This window comes from Cucumis melo, chromosome 1 (genome assembly GCF_025177605.1).
Source record: "Cucumis melo cultivar AY chromosome 1, USDA_Cmelo_AY_1.0, whole genome shotgun sequence".
NCBI classification, from domain to species: domain Eukaryota; kingdom Viridiplantae; phylum Streptophyta; class Magnoliopsida; order Cucurbitales; family Cucurbitaceae; genus Cucumis; species Cucumis melo.
This window is the reverse complement of record NC_066857.1, coordinates 11169621-11178612: the sequence shown is the minus strand read 5'-3', so window position 1 is coordinate 11178612 and position 8992 is coordinate 11169621.

Genomic DNA, 8992 nt, shown 5'->3' with positions numbered 1-8992 from the left:
GTTGGTCGAGTAGTGTGTTGTGTTAGGCGAGATGAGCGTGAATTTTAGGTTGAAAAAGGTTATTATGGTGGTGTTGAGCGTGAAAACACAGGACAACGCACAACCAGGCAACAGGAAGCACGTGTATGTGCCATGTCGCCTGCCCTGCGCACAAAGACAAGCAATGCACGACAAGCCTTGCGTGCGAGGAGGTCTATGTGAGACACAAGGCAGGGGACCAAACAATGTGCGCGTGGTGTCAAGGGCATAATTGTCCAAGGTATTATTTACCGATGGCCGTATGCCCGAACACCCTCAAATCACTTTATCTTTATGTCTTGAAAGTAGTTTAGGTTAATTCTTTCGTTTAGGTGTCGCCGAGTCACAGTGTGACATTTCGGCTTTTTCATATGCAAGCGTGCCAAGGCCAAAAATCTCAATATGTACTATAGGGGGTACATGACTAGTCCGACCCCCGCCCAAGCCTTGTCGCACTCTTTGCAAGTTAAGCTATTTTCTTTGCAATTGACAGTCTTCAATGTTTTCTTTATGATGTTTTCAACTATTTAATTTCTCTTTCCCGTTTTATAAAAACATTTTCTCAAGAACGAGGAGGGAGGCTACATCATACCGCGAGTTTGTCCGCAGATTCCGAAATTTGAACGGCTGACTTGTTGATCGAGCTAAACAAGTGCCGCACAATCGTGTTGAGAAGTTACGATTGTGACAAGTGGTATCAGAGCCAAATTGGCTAATTGACGATAAGACCGAAACATGTCGTCGTCGAATCCATCGAGCAAGGCCCAGAAAGACCGACTAGTAGAGCTAGAAGAACAGATGCTCTACCTAGTCGAAGTTCCCGACTCCATCCGCTACTTGGAGTCTCGTCTCGATGAAATTTCTGAGAAAACTAATACGATCGATGCGGTAGCTGGCCGTGTCGAAGGGTTTCCGATACAAGAGTTGATGACAAGGGTCGACGCCCTGGAAACAACTATAAACATCGGAAGAACTGTCAACTACGAGAGTGGAGACAGTTCGACGGGCTCTGTTGCCCATATTGAGGAACGTGTTCAAGAGCTGGATAGCTCTCAAAAGATGCTGTTAGAGATGATGAACGACATGTCAGAGGACTTCCGAGCTACCCTCGATGTCGTCAGAAATGAAATCGCAGATGTGAATGCGAGACTGAGCCTCACAATGCGAGCAATGGCAAATCAAGCTCCCGCTGGGGGAGCCATTCTGGTTAGTAGAGTGAAGATCCCGGAACCAAAGCCCTTCTGTGGGGCAAGAGACGCGAAGGCCCTAGAAAACTATATCTTTGACCTGGAGCAATACTTCAGGGCCACAAACACGGTTACAGAGGAAGCCAAAGTCACGTTGGCGACGATGCATCTTTCTGAGGATGCCAAGTTATGGTGGAGGTCCTGATTTGTTGACATGCAGGAGGGACGTTGCGCGATAAATACTTGGGACGCTTTGAAGAGAGAACTTCGCTCACAATTCTTCCCTAAAAATGTCGAGATCTTGGCTCGACGAAAGTTACGCAAGCCGAAACACACCGGTAGTATTCGGGAGTATGTGAAACAGTTTGCGGGACTGATGTTGGATATACGCGATATGTCCGAGAAAGACAAAGTTTTCTGTTTTGTCGAAGGATTGAAGCAGTGGGCGAAGACAAAGCTATATGAACAAAGAGTTCAAGACCTCACGTCCGCGTACGCTGCAGCCGAAAGGCTGTTTGACCTGTCCAACGACTCTCAAGATACGAGACGTCATCCAAGTTCCTCATCTGGAGGAAGTAGGAACAACCACCCAAGTTCTCCTAAAACTACGGGAGGGGACAGACGTTTTAATGGAGATCGTAGATCCCATCAATCGAACACTGGAAACTCTTTGCGAGGACCAAGTAACCAGAATGTGTCCAATCGTCCTCTTAGTTGCTTCATATGTAAGGGACCACACATGGCCAGGGAATGCCCGAACAAAACTGCTTTCAATGCATTCCAGGCATCTTTGGCCTCAGATTCAGACAATCTACAAAATCAGACCGAGAGGGAAGCAGACCAGACAGAAGAAGTTGATAACCCTCGAATGGGGGCCTTGAAATTTCTGTCATCTCTCCAGAAAAAGGTGGGGGAGACGAACACACCTGTGGAAAGGGGCTTAATGTACGTTGACACCTGGATCAACGAGAAGCCAACCAAAATCACTATGGTTGACTCTGGTGCCACCCACAATTTCATAACAGAAGCAGAAGCTAAACGTTTGAATCTCCGCTGGGAGAAGGATGCAGGAAGAATGAAAGCTGTGAATTCTGCTACCCTACCTATCATCGAACTGGTGAAACGAACGATGATAAAATTAGGAGGATGGAGTGGCCTCGTAGACTTTGTAGTGGTAAAAATGGATGGCTTTGATGTGGTACTGGGAATGGAGTTCCTACTCGAACATCAGGTAATCCCAATGCCTTTGGCCAAATGCTTGGTGATCACTGGACCTACACCCTCGGTTGTACAGACTGACCTACGTCAGCCAGATGGGCTGAAAATGATCTCCGCCATGCAATTAAAGAAGGGTCTCTCTCGAGACGAACCAATATTTATGGCCATCCTACTCAATTCGTCAGAGAACTCAGGGGAGACAGTCCCTAAGGAGATCGTGCGCGTACTAGAGAAGTACCGTGATGTGATGCCCGATAGTTTGCCCAAGTCTTTGCCACCTCGGAGAATGATTGATCATGAGATCGAGTTGGTGCCAGGGGCAAAACCGCCTGCAAAGAATGCTTATCGTATGGCGCCTCCGGAGTTAGCTGAACTTCGGAAACAGTTAGATGAGTTACTGAATGCAGGATTCATTAGGCCTGCAAAAGCTCCGTATGGGGCCCCGGTTCTTTTCCAGAAGAAGAAAGATGGGAGTTTACGATTGTGCATTAATTATCGTGCCCTGAATAAACTCATGGTTCGCAACAAGTATCCTCTTCCCATAATTACTGACTTGTTCGATCGCTTACATGGGGCGAAATATTTTTCAAAGTTAGACTTGCGGTCGGGGTACTACCAAGTAATAATTGCAGAGGGAGATGAGCCGAAGACAACCTGTGTCACCCGATATAGTGCGTTCGAATTCCTCGTAATGCCATTTGGTCTCACTAATGCCCCTGCCACCTTCTGTACGTTGATGAACCAGGTCTTCCACGAATATCTCGATAAATTCGTAGTAGTCTACCTGGATGATATAGTGGTCTATAGTACGACCATGGAGGAACATAGAGACCACCTGCAAAAGGTTTTTCAAAAATTAAAAGAGAATCAGCTGTATGTCAAAAGGGAAAAATGCTCTTTTGCACAAGAGCGGATAAACTTCTTGGGCCATGTGATAGAGTGTGGCCGAATTGGAATGGAAGAAGGGAAGATTGCTGCGATACGCGACTGGGCAATACCGAAATCAGTCTCGGAGCTACGCTCCTTCCTCGGGCTGGCAAATTACTATCGTCGATTTGTCGAGGGATTCTCTAAACGAGCAAGCCCACTGACGGAACTACTGAAAAAAGACGTTCACTGGAATTGGGACCCCGAGTGCCAAGCCGCCTTCGACGGCCTAAAACAAGCCATGATGGAGGGGCCACTTCTAGGGATTGAGAATGTCACCAAACCTTTTGAAGTCGAGATAGATGCATCTGATTATGCGTTGGGGGTGTGCTCCTACAGAATGGACACCCGATTGCATATGAAAGCCGAAAATTAAATGTAGCCGAAAGGAGGTATACTGTGTCCGAAAAAGAAATGCTCGCAGTAGTACATTGTTTGAGGGCCTGGAGACAATACCTACTAGGTTCGACGTTTGTAGTGAAGGCGGACAACAGTGCAACCTGCCACTTCTTTACCCAGCCAAAGTTGACTTCGAAACAAGCAAGATGGCAGGAATTTCTGGCCGAGTTCGACTTTGAATTTGAACACAAGAAGGGGTCGAACAACCAGGTTGCTGATGCCTTAAGTCGAAAACAAGAACATGCTGCCATATGCCTATTAGCTCACCTCCGGGGGAGCGAGATTGGCGGGTCGGTTAGAGACACCTTGAGAGAGTTCCTACAGAAGGATCATGCCGCTCAGAATGTCATGAATTTAGTGAAGGCGGGCAAAACATGACAGTTTTGGGTCGAGGAAGACTTGTTAGTCACAAAGGGCAATCGACTGTATGTTCCAAGAGCAGGGGACTTAAGGAAGAAATTGTTGTATGAGTGTCACGACACTCTATGGACTGGCCATCCCGGATGGCAGCGGACGTACGCCCTGTTGAAGAAGGGCTACTTTTGGCCGAATATGAGAGTTGATGTCATGCAGTACACTAAGACATGTCTCATCTGCCAACAAGACAAAGTAGAGAAAGTGAAGGTTGCTGGACTTCTCGACCCTCTACCGGTTCCAACAAGACCTTGGGAGAGTGTCTCTATGGACTTCATCACCCATCTTTCTAAGGTAGGCGACTTTGAAGCCATCTTAGTCGTCATTGATCGTTTTTCAAAGTACGCCACCTTCATCCTCACCACCAAGCAGTGTTCAGCAGAAATGACAGCTCAATTGTTCTTTAAGCATGTTGTTAAGTTGTGGGGAGTCCCGACAAGTATAGTGAGCGACAGAGATGGTAGATTCATTGGCTCCTTCTGGACGGAATTATTTTCCTTCTTGGGGACAAGTCTGAACATATCCTCAAGCTACCATACCCAAACCGATGGCCAGACTGAGCGATTCAACTGCATGCTCGAAGAATACTTGTGCCATTTTGTAAACGCAAGGCAAAAGAACTGGGTCCAGCTATTGGACGTAGCCCAATTCTGTTTCAACGCTCAGACAAGTTCATCTACAGGGAGAAGCCCATTTGAGATTGTTTCTGGGAGACAACCAGTACTGCCGCACCTTGTTGATCATCCCTTTGCAGGGAAGAACCCTCAAGCCCTCAATTTCACGAAGGAGTGGAAACAGACAAACGACATCGCCCGAGCGTACTTAGAAAAAGCATCGAAGCGGATGAAGAAGTGGGCAGATAAGAAGCGACGACCTCTTGATTTTCGAGCGGGAGACCAGGTACTCATCAAACTACGACCCGAGCAAGTCAGGTTTCGAGGACACAAAGACCAACGTCTCGTCAGGAAGTACGAAGGACCAATTCAAGTGCTGAAAAAGGTAGGGAATACTTCTTATAGAGTTGTGTTGCCCACATGGATGAAAATCTACCCAGTAATTCATGTTAGTAACCTGAAACCGTGCCATCAAGACACGGAGGACCTGCAGCGGAATATCGTAACTCGCCCAATTATCGACCTTAGTCAGAAGGAAGACAAAGATGTTGAAGAAATTCTGGCCGAGCGAGTAAGGAGGGGCAAAAGACCCACACGAAGGATCCACGAGTACCTAGTAAAGTGGAAGAACCTTCCTGTGGAGGAGACCAGCTGGGAGCGTGTCGAAGACCTTGAAGCGTGGAAGCAGAAGATTGAAGATTTCAAGCTTCGCCAGTTGACGGGGACGTCAACCATTTAGCTGGGGGAGAATGTCAAGGGCATAATCGTCCAAGGTATTATTTACCGATGGTCGTATGCCGGAACACCCCCAAATCACTTTATCTTTATGTCTTGAAAGTAGTTTAGGTTAATTCTTTCGTTTAGGTGTCGCCGAGTCACAGTGTGACATTTCGGCTTTTTCATATGCAAGCGTGCCAAGGCCAAAAATCTCAATATGTACTATAGGGGGTACATGACTAGTCCGACCCCCACCCAAGCCTTGTCGCACTCTTTGCAAGTTAAGCTATTTTCTTTGCAATTGACAGTCTTCAATGCTTTCTTTATGATGTTTTCAACTATTTAATTTCTCTTTCCCGTTTTATAAAAACATTTTCTCAAGAACGAGGAGGGAGGCTACATCATACTGCGAGTTTTTCCGCGGATTCCGAATTTTGAATGGCTGACTTGTTGATCGAGCTAAACAAGTGCCGTACAATCATGTTGAGAAGTTACGATTGTGACACGTGGCGTGCCCTTGCGAGGATAGCACGCGGCAAGGCCTACCCAGGCCCTGCGCCCTGTGCCAGCCCTTACCACCCACGTCCTATGTGCCAACCTAAGCCCACATGTAATTTTGGACTGTTTTTATGATCTTTAGGAAATTTAAGAGAAGTTTTGCTATTTTTATTATAAAAGGGAGTTGAATAAATTATTTCCCATTATTTCAAGTCAATAGAAGATCAGGAAAATTTACATGCCAAGGGTTTAAGCTACCATCTGTGAATCACAAAGTGAGTTTAAAGTTGATTTATAAATATGATTTATCATTAAATGTTTTAAGCATGCTTTTTATGTTCAAATATTTGAGTATATTGATTTAAAAAGTATTTCTAAGGCATGAGATTAGAAATATTTGACAATCATGTATTTCTCGATGAATTAACTCATGAGATTTACGAGCAAATATGTTTATGAAAAGTTTCCCAAATATTTAAGTTAAAGAATGAATTTAGCATGTTTCAAACTATACCTACAAATATATAGCAACCCTTCGGGAGATATTGCCTGTGCACAGAGGTTCCTTTGATGAAGGTATTCATTAGATACCTAGTTTCCTATCACTAGGACAAACTAATGAGATGAGAGTTCTACAGATATGATATCTAGTTTTCCCATCCCTTGAGATGAAGATCTATAGGTTTCCCACCTCATTATAGGTATAACGAGATAAGGCACTACTAATGCCTAGATTTTATCTCGTAAATATCATATCTTAGGATGAGGACCCACAAAAGTGTCTCAGATTCCATCCTTGTGATTCATGTGGTATATCAATTGAAAAGAAAGTTTGAGTGAAATTGTTGAAGTTGATTCTTATTTTAGCAAATAAAAGAGCCATTGAAAGATAGAAAGACTTTGTCAAGAAAAAGGTTTTAAAGAATTTATGTTTTATGTTATGTTTCATAATTTATTTATTCAAAAGACCAGTTTAAAGTTGGTTTATTTTAAAAGTATGTTTTACAAAATCCAAATGTTTTCCCACTTTATAGGTAGAGATCGTAATCAAAGGGCCTGATCGTTGTCTCCACACTGCTGTGCAAAGTCGTTAATCATTTGTTATTGTGGTCAGTTCTAGACTAATCCATGTCACGTGCATAAGTTTTGTTTAGGGTTAAAAGCTAGTCAAGATGTTTATCTTTCTTTTGCTTAAATGTGTTTTGTTTGTAAACGATGGCATCTAACCCTAACTTATTTTGAGGTTATGTAATAAAGCTTGTTTAATGTGTGTTTATCAAGTTAGTCCACTACATAATTTTTTATTTTACTCGAGATGTTTAGCATTCCAAAAGGCTCAAAAGTCAGGGTCAGCTGGTATTGTTCATAAAGGAAGCACATCAGTTGACTTCACGTCATTTCTCGAGTCAAGAGTAGCTGATCTAAGAGGGAGTGTGACAGATATACTTTAATAATATATTATTGATATACTTGATAATGATAAATTGAGTTATATAATTCATATACTTAATAAAATTTGAAAAAATAAAAAATAATATATTATTAATATACTGATATAAAGTGTAACCAAAACAAAACAAATGTAAAAAATAAATAAATAAAACATAATAATTTGAAATCAAATTCAACTCAAAATACACAAGAAAGTAGAGAAAAATCACAAACGAAGTTAAGTTACTTCAATCAACATCCATTATATTTCATATTACTATGTATATACTGTTGATATCTTAAAATCAAGATTGAGATAGGAAGAATAGGTTGTTTTTCCCATATAAAGAGATGATGATTAGGACTTCAAAATGGGAGAAGAAATAAGTTGGATGGTTTGGAAATAATAATAAATTTAAGATGTAGAGTATTTTAAAAAGTAAAAATTATCATATTTACAAAATTCTAAAACAATCCGCTATATTCACTATATCATATTTCCAAAAGGCTATCCATTGCAATCTTGCAATGAAATTTTTAAAGAGATCGACTCTCTTAGTTTCAAAATTATATGATCATTTAGATTCCTATCATAACAGACTGAAACTAAAAAAAATCACTTATTAAACAAAAGTAAACCCAAACAAGCATAACTTACAATATAGAGAGCGACTTAGAGAACAATAGCGCAGACTTACAAAGATGGTATGCAAAGAGAACATCAATGTAGCCAAACTAGATAAGTGAGTTCCATACACAAGAATTCAATTTGAGAAAATGTCATAAACAGTCATCCATATCAAAGCATCCAAATATATATGATAAAACACCCATAATTGAACAGAAGTAATTGCATGTTAAGATTATATTTCCTTCAAACCGACCATCCAAAGAACACAAATATTCAAGAAATTCACAAGACAAACATCCTTGTGTATACATAGATACTTGATAATCTTTAACGTAACTTGCTTACTTCATGGAAAATCATGAACTAGTTCACATTAAGATTTGGGAAGCATAATTCCTTAAAGAATGGAACAAAAAAAAACCTGCCAAATAACCAAACATTGTTCCCAAAAAGCAAGAAGCAACAAAACAGCCTTCCTTGAACTCATATTATTCACTACATCCAAGGGAATTGGTAACAGGTACATACAAAGTATAGTGTTGTATACAATCTCTGGAACTACAAGTCATTTGAGAACATGTACATAAAAGAATGGAGTACACAACCAGTGAAACTACATCAACTCAATTGGTAAACAGGTGCATACAAGTATTGGTATACATAAGCAACCTGTAAGAACTACATCTAATCAATTGGTAACACGTACATACAAGTATAGTGTTATATACAACCTCTGAAACTGCATCTAGTCATTTGAGGACATGTACATACAACCAATGGAACTACATCTAGTGAATTGGTAACAGATACATACAAGTATGAGAGTACAAACAACCTCTGAAGGGTAGAGAGAGCTCTAAAAGAATGGGTTAGCTCTACATTCTCATAGTACAATGGCTAAGGTGTGGTATCAAAGAAAACAAAAAAAAAAAAAAAAA